Below are 27,669 nucleotides of genomic sequence, written 5' to 3'. Positions count from 1 at the left end.
CTTCCTCCCCCCTCCTGTTTAGACTGAGGAACTGAAAAAGAGTGTTGATTTTTCATCTGTCTGTCCAGTATGTAAGCTTAGGTGAAAAGTTCTTTTGTTTTCCCTTGATATCTATTTATCTTGAATTTTGTAATGATGAATTCTAAAAAAACAGTGACTAGCCTTCTTCAATAGTAGTCTCCTGATAGATGTAGGGTCTTTATCCTTGGCTCTGCTGTTCCAGAATGGCTCCAGTTATGTCTGTGTGCTCATCATCTCCCCTCTGTGGGCCACTTTGCACACACTCAATGTGAGACTGAGGCAGAAGCATTTCTACTGAAATGATTTAATAAAATCATGAAGCACTATTTTCATTTTCCTTCTTTTTCCTTTCCTTGAGCCTGAAAATCAAGGGACTTCTACAATTGTCTGAGTTTCATGAATTCTCAACCACTGGGTGGAATTGGGTTAAACACTTATTTGATTGGTCTTATCAGACATAATAAGAAACAGAAAAACATAACTTATACTCATGAAAGCAATATGTCAACACAAACAGATTCTCAGATTACCCAGATGTTAGAAGAAACAGAAAAGAGCTTTAAAGGAGTATTACAAATACCAGAAGGAAAATATAGTCATAATGACCTGAAATATAAGGCCTCTATGCACAAAAATTATATTTATAAAAGTAAAAACCAGTGAGAATTATAGAATTGAAAAACACGTTGAAGAGAAAAATTCACTGAATGGGCTTAACAGTAGTGTTTAGAGTGTAAAAGAATAAATCAATGAGTTGAAGTGGTATCAATGTAACTTATCCAATTTTAACAATAGACAGTAATCAGTGTGACAAATGTATTTATTTGGAAGCTCAAAAGAGGAAAAGACAATAAAACAAAACAAATACTTCAAAATAATAAAATTTCAATTTTGGTGTAAATTTCTATCTACAGTTTGAAGGAGCAAAGTTATTATCAAACAAGATAATGAAAACATTATATGCAGGTAAACAGAGATAATGATCTCTTATAAGAAAAAAATTGGAGTCTAAGAATAAATGACACAAAATTTTTGTGTTGAAATAAAAATATTAACATGGGAATTTCTACTTAGCAACTATAATCTTTAAATTGAAGTTGAAATCAAGATAGTTTCAAATAAAATAAAACAACCTTATTTTCCATGATACCTGCACTCCAAATAAGGTGTTAAAGGACATTCTTTAGGCTAAAGTGAGGTTAATATTAAAGAAACTCAGATCTAAAGTTAGAAATATAGAGCACAGAAAATAAATTACATGAGAGTTAGATATTTCTAATTTTATTAAAAAAAACATGACTGTTAAAAGTTAAAATTACTTCACAAATCAGTGTTTATAACAGCACAAAGAATAGGTAGGTATTTTAAATGATACAGTGATAACATTTTATATTCCACACAAAATACTGCAGTGTTAACTCTAAGTAGATCATGATAAGCAAAATATTCATGTTTAAATCCCAAGGTTTGATCATTAAAAACTATTTAGCCCATGAAAAGGCAGGAAAGAAGGATGGACGAACAAAAAAGAAAAAATGATGGGATAAAGAAATATAAATGGTAAATGGGCGATTTAAATTTAACTACATCAATAATTCCATTAATTAGACTAAACTCTCTAAAGCCAGTGTAGACTTAAAAAGCACACCAAAGAACAGCCCAGCTGTATATTGACTACCAGAGGTATACTTTAAATAGGAAGACAGAAATGTTCAAGGTAAAATGAAGAAAAACTATATAAGATGTCAACACAACATATAGGTAAGCTTGAGTGACTATATTCTACCAGCTGATGTGGACTGCAATGCACAGACTGCTACCACAGATAATAGAGGTTCTATCAGGTGTTAATAGGTTCACAAGTTAATAAGATTAATAATTATTAATATGTATGAATTAAATAGCCATTCAAAATATGAGAAGCATGGGTTCCATCCCTGGTCAGGGCATATACAAGAATCAACCAATGATTGCATAAATAAGTAGAACAACAAATCAATGTTTCTGTTTCTCCCTGCCCCCTTCTCTCTTTTTCTCCCTCCCCCTCTCCTCTAATATATATATATATATATATATTAAAAAATAATACATGGAGTCAAAAACTGACAAAACCAAAGGAGCAACAGGCAAATACACAATCATAGTTGGAGATCTTAAAATGGTTCTCTCAGCAATTGATTGTTGCAGTATTAGATGAAAAAATAAGGACATAGAGGCTCTGAATGGGATAATCAACTACCTTGACATAATTGAAATGTATACAAATATTATGACCAACAATTTCAGAATACATATTTTATTAAGTGCACATAAAATATTTACCAATATGGACTTTATGTTGAACCATAAAAATTTCTCAGTAAATATCAAAAAAACTAAAATTTCAGAAACAATTTGTAATCTTCTACCAAGCAATTGACTGTTATTCAAAGATTATATCTTTTGAATATTTAAAATTTCTCATAATTGCTATGGGCATTTGTTTATTTCTTAGACATTTAATTTTATGTAGATTATTTCCAGAAACGGCATCAACTTTATAGATCAGGGGTGGGGAACAGCCCATGGGCAGTGTAAAGCGCTCAAAATCATTTGATCTGGCCCTGCTAAGGCTTTGGAGATTAGTTAATTAAATGTTTGACCAAATATAGCAGGCTCATTTTTTAAGTTGATAATTTTGTATGGCCCAAAAATGATGTTATAAATATCCAAATGGCCCTTGGTTTCCCACCCCTGTATAGTTAACTGAGGCCACAGGGAAGAAAAAAGTAAATGGAATGACCTTATAACGTATCTCATTGACAAGATGACTAATTAATTATCAGATTTAAAGTAAAACATGGCAGTTGGGGAGAGGGTCATGGTCCAGTTCAATTCTATGTAAGTTTTGAATATGCTAGTCACTTTGATAGAAACAACTAAAATTAAGTGTATCACTGGAATGTGTGGTGGTTCAGAGGACATATTAGCTGAGTATGTTGTTTATAAGTTTAATATATTTTATCGATTTTTTTACAGAAAGGAAGGGGAGAGAGATAGAGAGCTAGAATCATCCATGAGAAAGAAACATCAACCAGCTGCCTCTTGCACACCCCCTGTCGGGGATGTGCCCGCAACCAATGTACATGCCCTTGACCGGAATGGAACGTGGGACCTTTCAGTCCGTAGACCGATGCTCTACCACTGAGCCAAACCGATTTTGGCTGTTGTTTATAAGTTTAAAAGAGCATCTAGGTATATGTAATAGCTCTCATTTTAGTTAACACTGAAGAGGATATCTTTTCACTCTTTCACTATTCACATATCTATACTGATTAGAGGAACTCCTTCCTAATAGAAAATGCATTATGTTTTGTAATGCCTCACATCTACAGCTAGCCTTGAAGGTACACTCTTGAATGTGGCTGTTAATCTTAAGGAAAATAGTTGTTAAATTTAGAAAAGCTCACCAACTTCAGCTACAGATCCATGCCTTTATTACTGATGAATATAGCTTTACAGTATGTTAGTAGGGGAGCTTTATGTGTCATTATTTTAATAGCATCACTTTTCTAAAGAAGGTTCATTTAGCAATGTGAAATGTTAGTGATCATGGGTCTCCTCTTTTCTGAGTATGGGAAAGTTATCTTTCATCTGAGACACTGAAAGCACTTAAAAGACATTATCTCATTATCTCTGTACCATCTTCTGACAGAATTGGCTTGTCGTATAATTCCCATTTTATTGGTGGATAGAGTCATGCACATTATGGTTTTATAATTTAGCAAGGCAGCTGATCTGCCCTGGCAGAAGAGCTCTCAGCTTTACTTTGTCTTGGAAATTTGTCTCATTTATGTCTTCACATTTCTAGAACAGACATGACCTTAATGTTCCCAGAAACCAACTATTTAAGTGGTCATTTGTCCAATGACTTTTTATTCCCAAAGAAATGTTTCTGAATTATGCTGTATTTCATTTTGACATGGAGGAGAAATGAATAACGTTTTGGATAACAAAGAAATTGATTTGGGTCATTTTGTAGATTCAAATGAATAATGGAACTCTTTAAAAAAAAAAAAAAAATATATATATATATATATATATATATATATATATATATATATATATATATATATATATTGATTTCAGGGAGGAAGGGAAAGGGAGGGAGAGCTAGAATGATTAGGGAGAATCATTGATCAGTTGCCTCCTGCACGCCCCACACAAAAGATTGAGCCCACACCCCAGGCATGTGCCATGACTGGGAATTGGACATTGACCTCTTGGTTCATGGGCCAATGCTAAAACCACTTTGCCACACGGGCTGGGCAATAACAGAACACTAGCAATATTTTTTGTTAGTATTAAATGGCTCTGCTTACTTTTAGTCATCACTTTAAAATATTAAATGCATAACTTTTAAAAGTCAATCCCACACAACTATTTAAGAGATAAGCAAATTAAATCCATGACACATATGCTTATTGTACATGATTTCCCTAGGAGATAATGAAAAATATCCTAAATTTAGTCAAAGATAAGGAGCTTAAACTATGATGACATAAGAGCTTTCATTAGCATAATAATGACAATTTAATGCAAATCACTTAATAGACATAAGATTGAGGGTTGTATCATCTTTTATTAAGTTTTACAATTATTCTAGTTTTTTTTAACCAGAAGTCAAAGTTAGGCATATTCAAAATGTGTTTTTACAGTGGGTACACAGGTTTATAAAGTATATGAAAGCATTTGTGAAAATCTGAGTCATGTATTGTCCAGGAAGGATTAAGGAGACTCCAGAGTTTGTATTGACTTACATTATTCATCAGTATATGGTATGGGGAATAAAAGGGTGAGTATGAATGGGAAAATGGAACACAGGGCTATAGTAATTATTCTGGGCCTCTTCTGTGTCTCAATTTCCTAAGGAAATTTAGATTAAGTGCCTTTTATGTGTAAGGTACTAGAGGCCCATTGCACAAAATTTGTGTATTTGGGGAAGGTCCATCAACCTGGCCGGTGCCCTCTCGAAGTCTGGCACCCTTGCAGTCCAGTAGTCAGACATCCTTCTCTTCATCCAAGACTCTTGCAGTCCAGGACCCCTTGCTCCTTACTGCCCACCTGCAATGGAGGCAGAAGGGGCTCCTGCCACCACAGCTGCCCTTGTCCGAAATAAGCCCTGCTTCTGGCTGAGTGATGCTCCCTCTGTGGGAGCTCACTGACCACCAGGGGGCAGCTCCTACATTGTCTGCCCCTGGTGGTCAGTGCATGTTATACCAACTGGTCCTTTTGTCATTCAATTTGCATATTGGGGTTTTATTATATAGGATAGTTCAGAAACTATGTATATTCAAATATAATTCAGAGATGAATAGAACTCAATCATAATTTATCTGTCAAAACTAAACATCTGTTAAAAATCCTTTCCATATTTTATATTACATTACTGAAGTCCGGAGTTTTCCTTTAAAGAGTAATATATGTATATTACTATAAAAATTAAAACCAAAGACCAGTCAAGACAGTGAAGGGAAAACGTAGATTAGCATACAATTTCTTAAACTTCAATTTATTTTCTGGTTATCAGGGAGCTCACAAATTTATTATAGTTCAAAAAGGAGCTGTTACATGCTTCAAAATGGTTGAAAAATGAGTGAACAAAAGGTCAGATCTTTTCCTCTTTAAAAGTAAACTTAGAATATATACTTTATGATGAAAGCTTTTATGTATTTAATGAAAACTCTGGACTTCAGTAATGTAATATAAAATACTGAAAGGATTTTTAACAGATGTTTAGTTTTGACAGATAAATTGTGATTGAGTTCTAAAAACTTGAGACTTTGATCTATTATTAGAAAAGCACATTAATATTTTCATTTCAGGACTATAAGATTATAATAGATTCCTTTTCCACTCCAGAGAACCATCCAATTAAGGTTTTACTCTCAAAGATAATATATGACATTTTGATTTAGGTTCAGAGTAAGCGTATGTAATCTTTTCTAAAAAGTGTATCCTATATAATAAAAACCTAATATGCAAATTGTCCCCTTGACTGGAGTTCTGCTGGAAGTTTGACTGCTCGACCACTCCCTATGATATGTACTGACCACCAGGTGGCAAACAGTCCAAGGAATATGTTAGTTTACTGCGGGCACTGGTAGGCTGGACTGGAAAGTGAAGTGTGAAGTGAGAGCCATCAGGAAGCTTTCAGGGTTTGCTCAAGCCCTGGACAGAGGTGTGTGTGGGGAGGGGGGTGCCAGGAAGGACTGAGTAGCATGGGGAGCTGCTATATGTGATAAGAGAGCCATGAACTTCACAGCCCCCCGCAGCCTGTGGCATTCTCAGTACGCAATTTATAATCTTCAGAGCTGCTTCTTTTTATTTGTTAAGTTTTACTAACTACTCCTGGAGAGTGGGCAGCACCATTACGGGGGGGGGGGATGGGCCAGCGAGCTTGCCCAAGGCAAGGGCCAGGCCCAGGCAAGGACAGGTGAGCAGACAAGATACTGCTGTGGCAGATGGAAGGCATCATCTACGCTGCTATCCCGGTGTGTCCCCCGGAGACCAGAGCCGTGTGCAGGAGCACAGCCTACTGCTCAGTCCTTTGGTCCAACATCACCGCCGCCACCCCCTGTCGGCCTGATGGTCCCACTCAGCCTGCTGCTCGGTCGTTTAGTCACCCCTCACTGCTCCCCCTGCTAGCCTGGTAGCGCCACACAGCCTGCTACTCAGTTGTTTGGTTGTCCCTCACCACCCCCTTCTGGCCTAGTCACCCCACACAGCCTGTTCAGTCGTCCGTTCAGTTGCGATAGTCACTTAGGCTTTTATTATTATAGACTAAAGGCCCAGTGCATGAAATTCGTGCACACGGGTGTGTTCCTCAGCCCAGCTTGCACCCTTTCTAATCCTTGACCCCTCAAGGGATGTCCCTCTCACAACCCAGAACTGCTGGCTCCCAACTGCTCTCCTGCCTGCCTTCCTGATTGCCTCTAACCACTTATGCTGCCAGCCTGACAACCCCCTAACCACTCCCATGCCAGCCTGATGCATAACTGCTCTTTTGTCAGCCTGTTTGCCCCTAACTATCCTTCTCTGAGGCCTGATTCCCCTTCCCTCCCAACTGCTCTCCCCTGCAGGCCTGGTCTCCTCCCTTTCCCCCCCAACTGCCCTTCCCTTCAGTCTCAGTTGCCTCCAACTTCCCTCCTCTGCTAGCCTGGTCACCCCCAACTGCCCTCCCTTGCAGGCCTGGCCCCTCCCAACTGCCCTCCCCTGCTTGCCATCTTGTGTCCACCTGGGACAGCCATCTTGTGTGTTGGAGTGATGGTCAATTTGCATATTACTCTTTTATTAGATTGGATTATTAGATAGGATAGAGGCTTGGTGCATGGATGAGGGCCAGTTCATTTGCCCTGAATGGATCAGGGTGGAGGCTCCCTTGGGGCATGGGGCAGCCTGAGCAAGGGACCCGGGATGGTTTGCAGGCCTGCCATGTCTCCAGGCGACCCAAACAGAGGCCCTGGGATCTAGAATTTATTTATCTTCTATAATTGAGACTTTGTAGCCTTGAGCAGAGCCAAGCCTCCTGCCTGTTCCTTAACCACAGCCATTTTTTGTTGGGATTTATTTATCTTCTATAATTTAAACTTTGTTGCTTATAGTGAATGAAGGCTTGGGCCTGCTAGGGTGTGCAGAAAGCTTGGCTTTCTCCATTGCTGGGGAAACACAAGCCTCCTGCTTGCTCCATGGATTAATTTGCATACTCACTCCTGATTGGCTGGTGGGCATGGTTTGTGTGTGTAGAAGAGTGATAGTTAATTGGCATATTACTCTTTTATTACATAGGATGTCTACAGGTTTTTTTAAAACTCTTCTGCTGGCTTTATTGGTACAGACTAGATCTCAAGGTCTCCATTTTACTTTCTTTTTCTTTCCCAAAATTTATGAGAAGCATCTGGCTATTTTATCTTGACAAGCCCAGAGACCTATGGCTTCTCTGTTTAAAGAGTAAGATTAAACTCCTTCTCTCCCTTTCTCCCAGTATGGCTGGCTTCTTTGTTTATTGGGTGAGATAAAACTATCCCTTTTTCCTTCCTCCTCACCCACTTCTGGCTTAGCAGTCCCAGGATGACTTCTGCTGTGTATCCTCTGCTTAGAGAAGAGTGGCGTGAGCCATTTGTTCTCAAGCATTTGTGGTTGGGGAAGAAGGGGGTTTGCTATTTATAAGTATTTATAAGGTGGCTTAAGGCTTTCCGAACTAAAATTTTCTTATTTCCGGTTCCTTATTCCTCCTGCCCTGAAATTTCCTAGCTTCTTACTATCCTGTTATGGAAGAATTGCTTTTGAGTAATAAAAATACTATTATTATTATTGTGTTTAAAATATTATCTGGTTGTGTGATGACTTACAGTATACAGTGAATAAAATGTAACATTCCCTAAAATATTCACTTAATAAAGATCAGTTACTGAATATCTGCATTAAAGAAGATGCAATGTGTCACAATGTTCCCTGTGTCTTAAAGTAAGTCAACTTGAAAGAAATATTTGTTTAGTGTCTCCAAGGTCAATAAGGCTGCGATTCCAACTCAGACAAAGACAGGCAGGGGATTCCAGAGATGACTGGAGGGCTCCACTGTGTGAATCCGGGAGCATTTTAACTGAAGGGCTTCAATTCTGACCTGAACTCCCGCTGAATGCCTTGTTCCTGGGAGAGAAAATCTCTCTTCTGCTTGAACTGTTCAAAATTCATTTCCAATATGCTTCTGCTCTGCTCCACTCTGTCTGAAAATATATGCAAAGTTGATTGACAGCCCTCCAGTTACCATACCATGAAAGTTTAAAGCAGAAAGCTACAGCTCTAATTCACTGATAGCTGAAAGCTACAGAACCTAATTTCTTAGGTTCATTCGTAAATCTCTACTCATTGTCCCAAGAGGAAAACAAATAATGAGGGATTACTTAGGACTAATGGAACTCTGTATAGGATAAGGGTGTAAATATGGAAATAGCAGTCATGAATTCTCTGCTCTTCTGCAAAGAAATAACATTTATTCAAGTAGTTCTCACAAAGATTGCTGATGAAATAATTTCATTTACCAAAAAATATTCCTTTTTCTATTAGGAAAATACCTTTGGCACACTTCCCATATAATTTTACAATTATTAAAATATATAATTATCCTTTACAAGATACTGAAATTCTGGCATTAATGGTCAACTGGATTATATTCAAATGTAGCACTGTTCTCTTTCTATCTCTAAAATTCTGGCTATGCAAGCTGTATTCTGCATTGCCCTCTTCTTGCATCCAGTAGGATTCTGTGGAATAAGTTAATACTGGCAATCCTCGGTTACATCAGAATCGATGTACCTCGTTTAGTGGTTACGTTACCATCTCCCATTTACTTATACATATAAAAAATGTTCCATCATTTCGATGTATGTTCATATGTGCTTTATGTTTTTTATTATTTATTTGCCACAAGTAAAGGTCAGGAACTTTTATCTTTCTGTTTCATTTCATTACTGCTGTGCATGTGCTCCATGTGAGTGAGTGACTTAGGTCCTTATGTAGGTGGGTTCCGACTTACAGCAAAAATCATATTACCTCGCTCCTCAACATAACCTGAGGACCTACTGTACTCTGAAATTAACTGGTGCTTTTTCTTCGCTCTTCCTTCCTCCTTCTTTCTCACTTAAACACTGGTTTGAAAGCAAATGGGAGTTTTCAATCTGAACATTATTACTCCTTTATATTCCTATCTCCCAATTTCTTGTTACATGAGGAAAACATGCTCCTTATTTAAGCCAAGGTGCTATGTTGAAAAATTGCCCTTCCAAAGATGCTTTCATTCTCATCCTCATCCCAGAACCTATGACTGTGATACGTGACAGGGCAAGTGTACAGATATTCAAATTCTCGCAGTGGGAGCCTATTCTGAATTACAGGGCTGGCTCAGGAATAATCTCAAGGTTATTTTTTTGTTTGTTTATTTTTGGTGTGTGGGGGGGGATAATGATATTTATTTATTTATTATCTTTATTGTTGAGACAATTACAGATGTCCAGTTCTCTTTACCCCTCTTGCCTCCCACCACCTGGTTCCAGCCCCACCCTAGGCCTTCATCACCCTACTGCCTGTGTTCAAAGGTAATGCGTATCTGAATATAAATTCTTTGGTTAATCTATTCTTGCCCCATTCCCCCTTCCCATCCTCTTTGAGATTCCTCACTCTCTTCCATGTTTCAATGCCTCTGGTTCTATTTTATTTTATTTTTAATTTTATTGATTTTTTACAGAGAGGAAGGGAGAGAGATAGAGAGCTAGAAACGTTGATGAGAGAGAAACATCAACCAGTTGTCTCTTGTACACCCCCTACCAGGGATGTGCCCGCAACCAAGGTACATGCTCTTGACCAGAATCGAACCCGGGACCTTTCAGTCCGCAGACCAATGCTCTACCACTGAGCCAAACCGGTTTCAGCCTCTAGTTCTATTTTATTCATCAATTTATTCTGTTTATTAGATTCTATATATGAGTGAGATCATGTGATATTTGTCTGTTAAGTGAAAGAATGATGCAGAGGAGAGAGGGTCAAAGTCAGAGAGGGATTTAGATGCCATATTCCAGGCTTTGGAGCCCAGGGATGCATACCCTTTAGAAACTAGAAAAGGCAAGGGTGCCTTTTTCTTCTGCAGCCTCCAGAAAGAAACAGGTTTGTTGACCCATTTTTGATTTCTGAAATCCACAAAGTGAATGAAATTTACTTGTTCTACTGTGTCACTGGTAATTTTTTCATAGCAGATATCAAAAACTAACTCAGCCTTGATGTCTTGTTATTTACAATATGCCCCAATCTTTATTGAAATGATTACTCAAGGATTTTTAGCTCTCAAAGATGCATTCCAGAAAAAAATTCTAAGGGAAAACTAAAGCCAACTAACCACCTTGTGATGAATGGCTCTTTTTTTGTTCAGGGATTTATGCTTAATCTTTATTCAATATGAAGACACTCTTAAAACACAGTACTTTAGCCCTAACTGGTTTGGCTCAGTGGATAAAGCTTCTGCCTGTGGACTGAAGGGTCCTGGATTTGATTCTAGTTGAGGGTATATGCCTGAGTTGCAGGCTCAATCCCCAGTAGGGGCATGCAGGAGGCAGCCGATTAATGATTCTCTCTCATCATTGCTGTTTCTATCTCTCCCTCTCCCTACCTCTCTGAAAACAATAAAAATATATTTTAAAAAATGAAAATCATTACAAGAATGATGTAACTTGTTCAACTTTTCTTATTCATTCATCTCAAGCATAGTAAAATCACAGTAAATTCACTTTACTAAGAATGCCTGATCCTTTAGTAACATCTTTCAAAGGTTAGCTGTTACTTAAGTGACTGTTACATGCAAATGTATATTTAGTAATGTCTTCTGCAAAATGGTGTATGTGAAACACACACACACACACACACACACACTTCCTAGCAGAGAGAGGCTAGTATGTTTGTAGGGAAAACTCTCCAGAGGCTCCCATGATCCCCCCACTGGCCTACGTATCTTCAGTGATCTCTCCCCTTGTGTTTGGGCATAACCAGTGATTTGCTTCTGAATATGATGAAGTGTACAGGATAACTTTGTATAAGATTGCAGCTTTGGCCTGCTGGAGGCTCTCTCTTTTCTTGCTGCCTTTAAAGGGACTAATGTGGAGAGGAACTGAGGATGCCTCTAGGATCTGAGAGTGACCTCCAGCTGACATCCAGTAAGAAGCTAATTCCCCAGGGATTCAAGTTGAGAAAGCACAGCCATGAATCACCGTCTGCCTCTGGGTATCCTGTATTTGTAATTTTTATTAGCTGAACAAGAGTACTCTTATTCAAAGGCCACTACCAAGGTAATAAAGAAAGGGCTTCCAAGCCATTTATACAACCCTGACTCTAATCCAGGCTGGCTCCTTACATCCAGTTATATAGTAGTGCACCCATCAATCCATCCGTCTGTTCATACAAAGGGAAGATGACTTAAGTGAATATCATATTCTAGGTTCCAAATCAGGCATTCTTGATGGTACAAGGTGAATGGCATCGCCCAGCCTCATTAATTTCCCATACTCAGCCTTACCCTAAATTTCCAGGCCCAAACTAGACCTATTTGAGGGCCTATAAATCAATCCTGGCCCTTCATTGTGTCACCCAGCAGCCAATTACTCTGTGGCTACATTTAATCTTAATACAATTGTACAGCCCGATTTGCTCAGGAAGTGAATCATTTTAAGAGCAATGCATTGCATTGAAAACTATGAGTATGTGGTGCTCAGTTTTGTAGCTGATTAAAAACTCTCCTGTAGACTAGCTGCCTGCACTAAAATTTCAGCTGTACCAGTTCCTGGGTTTGTTACCTTACACACACTACTTAGCTTGTGTAAGTGTCTGTTTCCTCATTTGTCTAGTCAGAATAACCACAGAACCTACCTAGTGAAATTGTAGGGTTATGTAGATGAGGAAATACATGTAAAGCACCTGGAATCACCCCTAAAAAGCATTGAAAGGAATCAGATGTATAATAATTATGGGAGAAGTTTCCTCTCCTAGTCCATGAGAGGAAGCATTGACTCTGAATACCATCAGCCCTTTTCCTGCTACTTCTGTTTCTGACCCAGCCCCTTCCTCCCTTCTTTATTTTGGAGCTGCAGCTGCTTCCCAGAATTAACTTTTCATTTGATGCATTTACCTTTATTGCTGGAAGTATTACAGGTGTCCTCCGTCCCCCCCACCCCCACCCCCTGGAATTACCTTTCTGTTCCAGTGGCTGGCACCGCATATTTCACAAGGACAGCCTTGTCCCCTTGGAACGAGATCTGCCATTTTCTAGCTGTGTGTCACAGCCGAGATTTTCAACTGTTATGCTGCAAGAGTTTTTAAAACACGCAGTGCTTCACTATTTAGACAGGGGCATTGACCTTTTTTCAAAAAAAAAATATATATATGACAACAGCGAACACAACAATAGCCATCCGGTGTGAATGCCCCATCTTGAACCGTAAATATATAGGTCATGTATTAGAATTACATCTTATTAGTGTTGTCATATAATAAGGTTGTATCCTGATGTGTTAATTCTTGGTACCAGAAATCCTTATATAGTATACAAGTATAGACACCTCATTTTTTCAAAAGTCGCTTTGAACCAAAAAGGGTAGGTAATTACTACAACTACTATTATTATTTTTAAATCAACAGTATACCTTTTTTATGGTCAGGTTGGCGAAAAATATATTTTTGTGTGTGCCACAAACTTTTTATAATTAGTTTATATGTGCCATGAGATGAAAGATGATTGAAAATTGCTATGCTACAGGATTAAGTCAACCTAATACTGGATTTCAGTTTCAAAAACATATATGTGATTTTATTGAATGGTTATAATGTATATATTGTACTACTTAGAAATTTATTTCAGGTAAAAGAGTACCAGTCAGAAGAGGATTGTTGAGATAATACATGTGGAGAAAACATTTTAAAAAATGTTTTACCATATATCTCAGTAAAGTTTAGACCAGGGATGGGGAATCTTCTTTCTGCCAAGGGCCATTTGGATATTTATAATATTGTATAATTCTCAGGCCATACAAAATTATCAACCTAATAATTAGCCTACTATATTTGATGTAACATTTAATTAACTCACCCCTAATGCCTTGCTAGGGGCAGATCAAATGATTTTGAGGGCCTTATATGAACCATAAGCCAGATGTTCCCTATCCCTGGTTTAGATAGACTTAGTCTCAGAGAGAAAAAATAAAATCAAGAATGTCGCCAAAACTGGCTTGGCTCAGTGGATAGACCCGGGTTCGATTCCAGTCAAGGTATCTGGGTTGTAGGCACATCCCCAGTAGGGGGTGTGCAGGAGGCAGCTGATCGATGATTCTCTCTCATCTGTTTTTAAGTCTCTATCCCTCTCCCTTCCTCTCTGTAAAAAATCAATAAAATATATTTAAAAAAAAAAAAAGAGAGTCATGATTCTCAGATATGGAAACCTTGGTAAATTGCCTTCCTATTTACTCTAAATAAGCCACATGACAATTTCCTCTGTATTAATTTATAGATAATATGAAGAACTAGATTATATATTATAGTTTATGGCTAAATAATTAGATTATCTACATATAATTAATGACTCATCTCAGTAAACTGGAAACTAATTTTAAATAATTTTCTAGTTTTTATGCAAATTTACTTATTGCATACTAATATTTCAGCGATTAAATTACATAATTTTCATTTACAAATACAGTTTTTAAAATCTTTCTTTATCATATATCACACCTGATTCTGTAAGTTGGTATTCTTCTGAAAAGCAACTGATGATACATATTATGGGTCTCCAAACATGCATACACTTTAAGGAAATATCTTCTGTATTCTAGATTAAATAAATGGAAATAAATATATGTTCTGTGTATATATGTTAATTAAAACAATGTAAAATTATGTGAAATTGAAAGAAACTTTAATAGCCAATGATAGAGAAAGGAATAATTATCTTTGTTATAACCATAACTTTTGGTGTACCAGGTGTTATAGTTAATGGTAAATTCAAGCTAGTGGCAAGAATAGACAACTATGTAATGATCTTAATATGAAAGTAAAGTATAAAATTGTATGGATAGTATTATTGCAGCAATGTTAAAAAAAAAAGAAAGAACATCAACAGCAATAGCAACAATCTACACAGAGGAATAAACTCAGAAGGAAACTCCAACACAAAATAGGGAATGAAGTTTAGGGTGGTGATTTTCAATCTCGCCCCTGAACCTCTCTGATTTTCATTAATCTTATGTTTTTTTAAAAAAAGTTGAATTGTTATCAGCACAAGCATTTTTGTATTTTGTTTGTTTGTAAACACATTAAAGAATGCATTTACTGGTCAAAATTTTGCTTAGATTTTGAATAAAAATTCAGTTTATTGCTGCTATAAACTTTTTGTCCCAGGTTAGTGTGGATTGCAGATCTCCAGTGCACAATGAGACTATTAATTGGACATCTTTGATTTAATTTTGAGATGAACTACAGCACGGTCCCCTTATGAGCCCTGTGTATCAGCCTGAGCAGGAGATGAATGTGCATAGGTTTTCCAGGTTGTGCTGGTAACGTCCCAGCACCCTGCGACTTCCTTCCCTTCCTAGCTAATTTTCCCAAGCAGGTGGGCTCTGTTCACAGTTGGAATTCAGATATGCACAGAGGTATGGCGAAGCTGTTGTGGAGGCAAATTGTGGTCTGCTAATTTTCCCAAGCAGGTGGGCTCTGTTCACAGTTGGAATTCAGATATGCACAGAGGTATGGCGAAGCTGTTGTGGAGGCAAACAGCAGCCTCGGAGAAGGGACCCAGCTCAGTTCACTGGACTGAGCACAAGAAGTAGAACAGAGTACTCAGAGTACTCAGTCCTGACAGCTGCATGTCCTGAGGGAAGAAAGCTGTTTATAAAACTAAAAAGGTTGTAAGATCTGGTTCCATAAGCAGCTTTGCTGTGGGATCTCCCTAAAATATCTGTCCATAGAAAAAGGGGAAGTGTTCCCATCAAGCAAGGAGAAATGGAACTCGGTCCAGGTGGCGCAATAGGGTGCATTCCAAGAAAATGGTAGAAACAGCATCAGGGCATGAGAGAGGGTGGGCCTGGGGGCCTATTTGTGAGGAGCATTGAGGCTGAGGCAGGGGCATTCCCCAACCCCTGAGGCAAATGGGGGTTGCACATGGAGCTCCTGGGTGATACAGGTATGCAGTGGCAGAGTTGTGTTTTCTGATCCTGCAGAGCTGCATTGCACACGCGTGAAAAGTGTAGCACCAGAGGCTTGATTCAACAGTGCTTTGCTTACTCGCAAACTCCTTAAACACAGAGATGGAAAGAAACCACAAAAAGATACTGACATGCTACATTTCTGCAGTTAGGATATCATTAATCTAACACACTGTAAATATGACTTCTAATGTGATTTAATTGGGCTGGTTAGGTTTGAGGACATTCAGATAACACTTTTTTATTGAAATGCACTGAAGAAATACGTGTCACATTCATATGATGTTTTTGCAACTCTATAGTTTAAAGTAATTTTCGGTACGTTTGCAATTGCTACACTAAAATAGTCAATTCGATATGCTGATACAAATTTGACCTAATATACTTATTATAAATTGCCTTTAGGATTTCAGTATTTTAAGAAAGGTTTGAGAATTTGATTATGTCCCTTGATATGTAACTCACAATTCTCTTGGTAGTCAAAAAATAAAATAAATTTAAAATTTTAGGGCACATGTGAGCTTGTAATAGATCAGAGCTGGAAGATACCTTAGAGATAATGTAGTTCAGCATTCTCATCTTACATGCAATAGTTATGCAGAAGAAGGGTAGAGAATCAATTAACTTGCCAAATCACATAGCTAGTTAATAACATGCCTGAAGTCACATAACTGAGTAGTGGTGATAACCTTGAATCCAAGTCTCCACTAAAAAGTATTGCCAACTCCAGTATTGTTTCTACTCTCTGATAATTTGGAGATTTTTTTCACTAAAAATTAAAAATGGAAATTGACCTGAGACTGTAGAAAAAATAGGCCAGTTAATACTTCAGTGCATCAAGTGAATGTAGTATTCATTGATCAAAGGAATGTTTCATTGTGGTAATCATCTATTTTTGAAAGCATTTGTGTACATGTCAGGCCAGTGAACAATTAGAGGTGTGCATGTATTTCATTTCAATTACCCTTTGTTGTATTTTGAAAAATTAAAATGCTCCTTCTGAGATGTTATTTCTTATTTGTATTCTTAGCACTTCACAAAATGCCTGGCATATAGAAAATACTCAGTGAATCATACCTTTGATTATTATTACTTAATGTTATATGTTTTTAGTAAACATTAAAAAGTAAAAGTTCTAAAATCTATTAGGCAAAGTAAGTTTTATTTTTTTTAAGTTCATTATATTTGTTCATGTGATGGTGCCCAAGGGTGATGGTACCCTGATCAGGTGGCTCAGTTGGTTGGAGTATTGTCCCATGCACCAAATGCAGAGTAAAGTACACCAAAAGGTTGCAGGTTTGATTCCCGGGCAGGGCATATATAGGAGGCAACCATCTATGTCTCTCTCTCTCTCTCTCTCTCTCTCTCTCTCTCTCTCTCTCTCTCTCTCATCTCTCTCTCTCTCTCTCTCTCTCTCTCTCTCTCTCTCCCTTCTCTCTCTAAAAAAATAAGTAAACGTCCTTGGGTGAGGATTTTTAAAAAGAGTGTGATGCTAATTTTTGCCAATAATTTTCTCCATATTTGCTTATATGTAACTAGAGGCCCAATGCACGAATTCATGCACTAGCGGGGTCCCTTGGCCTGGCCTGCAGGATTGAGCCGAAACTGGCTTTCCGACATTTCCCCAAGGGGTCCCAGAATGCAAGAGTGCACAAGCTAAGCTGAGTGACCCCACTGGTGCAAGATAGGGGCCAGGGAGGGACACAGGAGGTTGGCTAGCTGGAGAGGGGTCACAGAGGGTTCCAGGGCATGTCTGGCCCATCTCATTCAGTCCCAATGGGCCAGACCCCAGCAGCAAGCTAATCTACCAGTTGAACGTCTGCCCCCTGGTGGTCAGTACATGTCATAGCAAGTGGTTGAGCAGCCTTAGCATGTTATTAGCATATTATGCTTTGATTGGTTGAACAGATGACCAGACACTTAGTATATTAGGCTTTTAGGCTTTTATTATATAGGATAATAATCATACCATAAATAATTTGTTTCTTGCAGTTTAAAGATTAATATCAGACTACTGATAGAATACTAATACTGATAGAGTTACTATCATGTTTATTATTCTTTGATACATACACATGCACACATTTATGTACACACTCATATACTTATTTCTTTCAAAAAATTAGTTCCTTGTTATTATTTGTGGTAATAAAATTTTATTTTTTTATTGATTTGAGAGAGAGGAAGGAAGAGAGAGAGAAACATCAATTTGTTGTTCTACTCGTTTATGCATTCATTGTTTGATTCTTGTATGTGCCCTGACCAGGGATCAAACCCACAACCTTGGCATATGGGGATGAATCTCTAATCAACTCAGTTCCCTGGCCAGGGCCTGTGATAATGAAATTTTCAAAAGGAATTATTATGAGTTGTGAAGTACAGAGACATTTAAATTATGAGAACTTATTTATGCGGGTTCAAAACATTGATTAGGGATGTGGTTTCACTTAACTAACAAGAAATTAATATATTCTTTAAAATTAAACAAGTCTGGTTTTGCTTTTTTTAGGGGAGGTGGGGATAGAATAAGGGAGTGATATAGAATATTTTTGCAATCAAATAATTTTGGTTGCAAAAAAGCAAAACTTATCTCAATTAAACAAAAAAGGAAGCAATATAAGTGTCCAAAGGGGTATCATGAAACATAAACAACAGAAACTTCTGTGGAGGGAGTCAAAAGTTGTCAGCATGTTCTTTATTTAGCCCAACTTTGTTTTTGTTTTGCTATACACCTGCTTCATTCGCCTCTTCTCTCATGCCTCCGTGCATGGTTTCAGAATAGGATCACACCACAGCTCCCTGGAGCCCTGTTGTAGTTTTGTTTATAATAGATTATGCTTTGTATCTTCCCTGTGTCTGTGGGGAGCCTCTTTGCCTCCTAGCCTTCTCCCCAGGAGGCAGAGCTGTATGGTGGGCATCAGCTGCACTCTTTCCTGCTCTGGCTTTCAGCTGGACCTGGCCATCGGGAAGCATCAGAGAATATTAAAGGACTGAAATTACAGTAATTGTATCTCATGGCAGAGAAAGCCCTGAGCGAGACTTTCAACTGTTCCTTGTTTTGGGAAGCCTCCCAGTGTCAGTCAGGAGGCTTTGTGGACTTGCTGTGATTGTGCCCCCTGATCCTTGAAAATCCAGAGCCTGACGTCTGTGCCATTTCTCCTGTCTTTGTCCACCAAGTTGCAGATATCTGTTTCCTATTAGAAGGCCTAAATTGATTATACTCTCTATGTAGAATTTTAGGGCCAGTGTCAGGAGATAGTTCTGCTCTTGCAACCCAATATGAATTTGTTTTAATTATTCTAAAGTTGAGCAGGGGAAAGACACTATAATTATGTCTAAAGAAAGAAGCATATTCAAACTGACACATCACTTGATTTAATGCAAGTGCAATTGAATGTATTTTACTCTGCATCAGTAACTGGAAACATATGGTATTAGCTGAGAAATGTATTGAAAAATAAAGCATTTAAATCTGTGCTGTACAGTACTATAGCCACTAGCCACACGCAGCAAAATAAACTAATTAAAAGTTAGTACTTTTAGGTTAGTTGAACTGGTCATATTGTAAGCTGAATAATTGCATGTGGTTATTGGTCAACTATAATGTATACTTCAGATTATAGAACCTTTTCATCATTGCAGAAAGTCTTATGAGTTGGCACTGATATAGACTACACTATTTTTTGAACATATTTTTATTGATTTTAGGGAGGAAGAAAGAAGGGAGAGAAAGATAGAAACGTCAATGAAAAGAGAAAATCATTGGTTGGCTGCCTTCTTAACACCCCCTTTTGGGGATTAAGCCCGCAACCCAGGCATGTGCCCTTGACCAGAATCAAATCTGGGATTCTTCAATGTGCAGGCTGATGCTCCATCCACTGAGCCAAATCGGCCAGGGCAGACTGCACTAATTCTTGAAATATATAGCACCATATAGTTGCCATTTATGGAAAGAGAATTATCCAAAAGCAGTTTTATGGTCAATTGACATTTATTCTCTAAAAATTCTGGAAGTTCTTTAATAAAGGAAACAAAAAATAAAAGTAGGTAATATTTATTGCAAACCTATAGCACACCAGGCACTGTTGCTAAATTCTTTTCATGGATTAGCTTATTTAATCCTCAGAAATCCATATGATCAAATACCATTAGTATCCCACCTATTAATATTTTACAGCTAGCATTTAATGCAGTTAAAATTAGAATCTAATCAATCTGGCTCCAAAGCCTAGGTTTTATATTTGATTGCCTACTTTATAGTTGGGAAAATACTGAATTATTTGGGAGTTTGACTTTATTTTTATATGAATGAGAAAGACCAGATAACCATCATTAAGCAAAATTAGATGTTTTCAACATCCTGCAAATATATAGTACTTCCAAAAAATTTTTAAGTGCTTCTGTTATATGAACTGGAAATTATATAATTTTGCTTTATGTATTTTTAAAAATCTCAAGCATGTTTCATTTTATTAAAAAAATGTCTCCTTTATTAAAAGGGCACTATTACTTTTTGAAATATTTTAAGGAACATTACTGATTCAGTATTCCTTTACAGTCTTAAGTAGGACATATATATTATTTTCTTACATTATTTTTCATAAATTAACCACTCTCAAAATGATCTCAGTTATTAAAAGGTGAGAAAACAAATATAAATAATAGTTGATGATTTAGTTTCCTTAGCTCATTTTCAAGGCCCCTATTAGCATAAAGTTAAAGTATATAAAGAAATAATTTAAGCCTCGTATATTTGCATAGCCATGTTTAAGAAACTAACATTTTATTGATGGGTTGCATTGCTAATATTATTAATTACATTCAAATATATGACTTAATCTTTAAAAATATGTTTTGTTATCCCATAAATGTCTTTGAAACACTACAATATCCATTCTATTTACACATTATAAAAACACATAAAGGAAAAGTATACTCAGTAATAAAGTATTTTAATGTCTTTTTACAGAAATATATGGGTTGCACAACTAAAATCTCTTATTTATGCACTTACAACGATATTTTTAAAATAATGAAATACCTCTTGACAATAACTATCTTTTTTTCAGATAAAAAACTCCTTTAAAATGTTATTTTCTTATTGGTAGCAGTTTGGTTTTGCATAAGTTAGTATTTCCTGCTGTGCTAAGCATTAATTCAGAAAGCATGATTGACAACAGCCTAGGTATTCAGAGGCCAGGTTGCATAGATCAGACTAGATTGACTTTGTTACTTCCCGATATTCAAATAGCATATTTTTCTGATACTCTCAAGAGGTTTCTGGGTATGGCCACACATCTGTACATTTACTAATTGCTCATCCTGTTGCTCAACTTGTATAGAAAATGACAAGGGAGATCATTCCAGTATATGTTTCTGCTACTGATGGAGGAAACTTATTTTGTTTAAATCAGGTCAATATAGTATTATTCATTGTGGTTTTGAAATGTGAAATATACTCAACACTATATTTTAAATATTATTTATTAATTTACTTTAGGACATTAAAAAATAGGATGCATATTGCCCCCCCCCCCTTTTTTTTCCAAACATGTTCCTAATTAGTAGCTCTGTTATTCCCATTTAGTTCACGAGTTATACACCGTGCAGGCAAGAATTAAGTCAGCACAGCTGGGTTGTGCAAACCTTACACTTATCCAAGAAAGCTTTAACCCCTGACTAGCTCCTGAGAGATGACTTCTAAACCCTTAGAATATCATGCTTAATAAAAGTGTTTTCTTTACATCGGGCCTTGAGACACACCAGAAAGTCTAAGCAAACATTCTAATTTAAAGTAGGGCCTGGGGACCTGCAGTATTAGTTTGACCCCTGGTGGGACTAGAGATGAGGAAATAAGGTCAGCAGGCAGATAGGTAGGTATTACATGACTACATGATAACCCCCAAGAAAACCTCTGGACACCAAGTCTTAAATGAGCTTTCACGGTTGCCAATGTCCATATGTGTTGTCATGTATATTTCCTTGGAGGATTAAGTGTTGTTGGGATGACTCCACGGGAAGAAGATGACTGGAAGTTTGTAGCTGTCTGACCTGGAATCTGCCGTATGCCTTTTATCTTTGCTGATAAAAGGTTTTGGTTTATTACAATAAGTTGTAGCTATGAGTATGCCAGCTTTTCTGAGTTCTGTGAATCTTTCTGGTGAATCACTGAATGCAATAGTGGGCTGAGGGACACTGATGATTTGCTCCTATAAAATAAAAACTAACACACACACACACACACACACACACACACACACATATTTTAGGGAGATTTTATTTTTTTATTTTTCTTTTATTTTTTTATTGTTTAAAGTATTACATAGTAGTACATATATTTCCTTTTTTTCCAGCAGGTGGAAAAATAAATTGTATTGAATTTATTTTTCCACTTGCAGGTGAAATGAAATTATTATCACATTCTTTAAGCTCTTATTTTAAATTGGTCTACTTAAGGCCATCATAAAATAGGTATTTTAATTACAAATTGTATTCAAGTTGAAAATTTAAAAATGCATATTCATAAATTGAGTTATATTAAGCAACTTTACTGCCAATTATCATATATTAACATTTATTCTTAGTGAATTGTCTATTCATAAATTTTGCTGATTTTTTCCCTTTATAAACCAAGACTTTTTTATAGTTTTCATTTTCATTTTAGAATCTAGACAGAAAATATTTTCAGCATATACAATGAAAATGAAACTATTATTAAAAGTAATTTTAAAGTAGTCACAAACAATGAAAATCTTAGATTTGATTGGGGGTGTGGTTTTTTTTGTGTTTTTTTTTTTTTTCATATTCCCTTGTGAAGCACAGTTTGAAAGCCATGTCCTAAAATATTCTACCCCAACTGTATTTACCTAACTATTCATCCTCTGAAATTCAATTCAAGCATTTTATCCAGTTGTAGGTTAAGTTTTATAGTATGACATTTTACATGAAAAGCAAGCAAGTTTCAGCTACCCTTGTCATATATTTACTTTATGGAGAGATATGTCAAATATAGTATAATATTGCTTGGAGCCTGACTGACATCTCATCTATCCATCGTCTCTTGCCCTTACCTTTTATAACTGCACATAATTCTTGCCTGTCACTTGATGGCTTAAATCTATATGTACAATAAATCAATGCAAATATATTAGAACATCTTTTCCTACATGGGACTATAATTTAAAAAGCATCACCTACACACTCTGAGTATCTGATAATTCTTTCAGGATCGATCTAGCAACTCACGTTTCATGAATAATCCACCTGATAGGTTTCCCTTCTGGCCTTTGTTTCCTGATTCTCTCTCCAGGTACTTGCAAGGAATTGAGTTTGTCTTGAACCTCAACCTAACATTTCTAGTTCTCAAGATACCTCCACTTTTTGTTAATCCTCCACCTAAGGATTTTTTAGAGATTGTAGAAGAGGGGGAAAGAGAAACAGAAATATCAATGTGAGAGAGACACAATGATTGGCTGCCACCCACATGCCCTGACTGGGGCCAGAGATCAAAACTGCACCTGTGATAGATACATGCCCTTGACCTGGATTTGAACCAGTGACCCTAGGGTCCACAGGCTGACTCTTTAACAACTGAGCAAAACTGGCTTGGCTTGTCTTTTCCTTCTTTAATGTTGAATCTTGATTTTCTTTATCAGTGTTCACTTGAAAAACTTAAGGACCACATCAAAGATCTGGACAGAGACCAATTTCGCCAACACAATATTTTAGCAGAATTTTAATTCTAGTGACTATGTAGCTGAATCTTGTTGTGGCTTTAATTTACCCTTTCCAGATATCTCCATTTTTTTCATGTACTTAAGATCATTTGACCCTTTTGCAATTTTTTAGTTTGTTTTCTTTTGTTGGGTTGTAAAAGTGCTTTATATATTCTGGATATAAATCATTAGTCAGATATGTGCTTTCTTTCAATTTTTTGCCTGTCTTTTCATTTTTGTGACAGTGCTCTTGAAAATGAAATTATTTTTTAAGAAGTATACTTTATATACTGTTATTGTTTATGATTCAAACATTTGGGATTCTAATAATTCTTTGTCTAATCCAAGTTTCAATATATGTTCTCAAATGTTTCTTATTTTCTTCTAAAAATTTATTAGTTTTAGCTTTTAGGTATAAGATTTATTTGACTTTTTTTTAAACATGGAGTAAAATAAGTATTGAGGATAGCTTCTTTTTATATGAATATCTGATTATTACATCATTGTCTTTAGAACTTACTAACTCTTCCAATTAAATATTCTTGACATTATTTTTTTAAATTAATAGAGCATAGATGAATAAACCTATTTGTGGATTTTATATTCTATTCTTTTAATCTATATGTTAATCCTAACATCATGTTTTGGTGTTTTTTTTTAGGTCTACTGTCACAAAATGCCACAAATTGAGTGGGTTAAATAGCAGAAATTTGTTGCTTCACAGTCTGGGACTAGAAATCCAAGATAGAGAGCACCGTAATTGCCAATGGCACTAGGAAAAGATCTGTACAGGCCTCTCTCCCAACTTATAGTCATTCTCTGTCTGTGGAAGAATAATTCCAGTCTTCAAACAGCTTTCTTCTGTGTGCATGTCTGTGCTTAAATTTCTTCCTTTTTATAAAGACACCAGTCATAGTAGATTAGGGCCACTCTAATGACCTCATTTGAACATGATTCCATCTTTAAACACTCCATCTTTAAATAAGGATACACTCTGAGGTCCTGGGGATATGACTTTCTCATATCTTTCTGGAGGGCTGGTGAACACAAGTCAATTAATAGCACAACACTACAACATTTTTTAATTAATATAGCTTTATAGTGAGTTTGAAATCAGATAAAATAATATCTCCAAATGCATCCTTTAAAAAAATGTAGCTATTCTAAGTTGTATTTTTATATGGGGTAGAAGTTGAGTAAGCATAACATCCTACCAAAAATTCATGACAATGGTTCAGCTTTGATATATACAATTGTGAGTTATCATCATATTGATGATATCAAAACATGAAATAAATATGATCACTAAGAATATTAATATAATTTTCTTAGTGATCAACAGTGAAAATATCCAAGGATTGTACTCTTGAACACGTTAATATTTAGAGAGTGAAGGGGGGTTATAAGGAAACGGCAAGAGAAACGAAGAGAAAAATGAGAAGAGTGTAAAGGAAAGAAAATAAAAATGTTGAGTGAAGAAAATATTTCAAGAAGTAAGCAATTTGGTCAAATTCTGCTGAAAGGTCAGGTGGGAAGAGGATTATAAATTGGCAATTGGATTTCATACTGTAGTGTTTGTTGACTTTGGTAAGTGTAGTTTGGCAGCCTAGATATCCCAATTGGACAAGGTCAGGTAGAAAAATAGACAATGAGAAAAAGGATTCAAAGTATGGGGAACTCCTTTGAGAATTTGTGCCAAAAAGGAAAAGAAATGGAGGAGAAACGTCAAGAAAGTTATATTCAGAGAGAATATCTAGTTTTAAGTCTTATGAGAAAAAGCATGAAAAACTTATACTATATTTGAGAGAGGAGAGCATTTCTAAAGTCTTCCTGCACTGATGAAAAGATGTAATCTAATGCACAAATGGCAGGTTGGCCCTTCCTGGAAGCAAAGATAATTTATACTAAGAGACAAAGTGCACAGAACACAGACCCAAATAGGAAGCTCTACTCTGTTTCCTTTCCACTGCGTCTATTATTTAACTGAAAACAAATGCAAAATGATCAGCTGGGAACCAGGGAAAGAAAGGATATGTTATAGATTTAAATGGGGAAGATGGTAATTAGCTAGGATAATAAGAATGTCAGATAATTTAGGAGAGATATAACTGTTCAGATTAGTGGCTACTGATTTAAAATAAGGATCGTCAGAATGGTTTTGTGTTTTCTTCCAGTCATGTTCAGCTAAGCAGTTGCAGACAAGTAATGGATACAGTTTTGATACAATCACAACAGAATTTGGCCAAGGGAGTGCTATTAAGTAAGATAACTAGAGAATAAAGGTTTGTGTCAGGTAGTGATTTTAATGAGTGACCAGGGAAGTGAGACTAGATAAGAAGGAAAGCTAAGAAATGAGGCAGGTAGGAATGCAGAGAAGTGGTAGGATGAGTGGATTGTGGGATCTACTCGATTAAAGTCAGCATTTGGAAGAGGAAATTAGGAAAACAAGAGGCCACTGTTGGAGTGAAAATTTTGATTGTTAAGCTCTTATAAAAGGAATTATTAAGATGTAGTGTTGCCATGGTATATAATAATAGCTGTCCAAGGAAATTGTCGATAAAGTTCACATATAACTGTGTTTTCAATGTCAGTATATGTTCATTGGCTGATTGTAAATTAATGTTCAATAAATTGTTCAGAGTTAAGTGGCTAATGCTCCAAGGTTTTAATTAAATTTCTAGTTGAATCTAAATATATAATATTTGTGGTTTGAGGTTGTTTTACATGTTTTGCTCACAGTTTCTACAATTTCTTTTCAATATCCTGTAAGCACTAGCTCTTCGTAAGTGCAATGATATGAATTTTACTTATATTTATTACAACCTATAGTTATTGACAGAAAAGGGACAAAACACAGAACCATAATATGATTTTCAAGCCATCTAATCATCTGAAATAGAATAATAAATTTCATAAATCAGGATATATACAAGCACATAAAAGTATCAATGTTAGGATTAATCAGATGTGTTTCAGGAAAAAAAAAACTATGGTAAATGGAAAACAATTTTATTATGCCTAACCTAAATTTGTAATAAAGAATTAGAAAGTGAAACCTGTTTATATCATGTTTACTTGTCTTTGGATACATTTTTTTGATTTTAACATTTATAGTTATGTGTATATGGCTTATCATTTTGACTAAACTGAAAAATATTCATTTGCCCCAAACTCTTTCTGCTCAGCTTATGAAATTGTACTTCACTCTAAATTCCTGGTATATTTGTGTTTTTAAAAGAGGATAATATTAGGGACATAGTGTAGTGCCTTAGTGATTTCACATAACATTAGTTACCTGTCACCCAAACTAGAAACTATTTAAAAGAATAAAACAGGGTTAAATATTTGATTGATCTTTAAAATATTTTATTAATTTTTGCTAATTTTTAGTCATACAGTTGAACCTAATGGCATAATATTTGATTGCTAATAAAGTAATTTAATATTCTACACATCTGCATATTTATCAGCTCTAAGTGCAGGCAATCAGCAGTATCCCCATGATAACACTCTTGTGGTGTGTGGTAAGACAGCATAACGCCTGATGAGCAGTAGGGCACTCTTGAACCAAGAGATAATCAGGTTTCAACTTTGGTACAAAAGAAATTAGCTCATCCTGCTGTCCCAGGCAGGGGAGTCAGCAAGGGGTAGGCACCCCCTAAACCAGGAAAATCAAAACCAATCTAATGACTTAAATGAGATCTGCAACATTTCCAAAATACTTTTAAAAGATAAAACAGACAATCATGCCTCCAATAATAATGTATACTAAGCGTTACAAATGTTTTTAGTGAAACCATCTTGTCATTAAAAAAGTGGAATTTTATAAGTGTTGTATGCATAAAAAAATCATTGTAATGTATAGTTATCCCAAAAACACAGCAGTGTACAGAACATTCCTGGTGCATGGTGATGTATTAAAGAGGTAGTATGTTCCTTGATGTCCTAAACACTATGGAAATATCCCTGTGTACATATTTTACTATTTGTAATGCAATGTATTATAGTAAGACCATGCTATGTTTGCTTTTCTATGACTAAGCCAAGAATTAGAAAGAGAGGACTTTGGCGAAAGTTGAAATTACAATATGATTGCTTCGTAGCCCTAGCCCTAATCATAATTTGTTTGTAATTACCTGTCTACTTACTTCCTTAGAGGATAT

This window comes from Pipistrellus kuhlii, unplaced genomic scaffold (genome assembly GCF_014108245.1).
Source record: "Pipistrellus kuhlii isolate mPipKuh1 unplaced genomic scaffold, mPipKuh1.p scaffold_m20_p_8, whole genome shotgun sequence".
NCBI classification, from domain to species: Eukaryota; Metazoa; Chordata; class Mammalia; order Chiroptera; family Vespertilionidae; genus Pipistrellus; species Pipistrellus kuhlii.
This window is presented reverse-complemented; position numbering follows the sequence as displayed.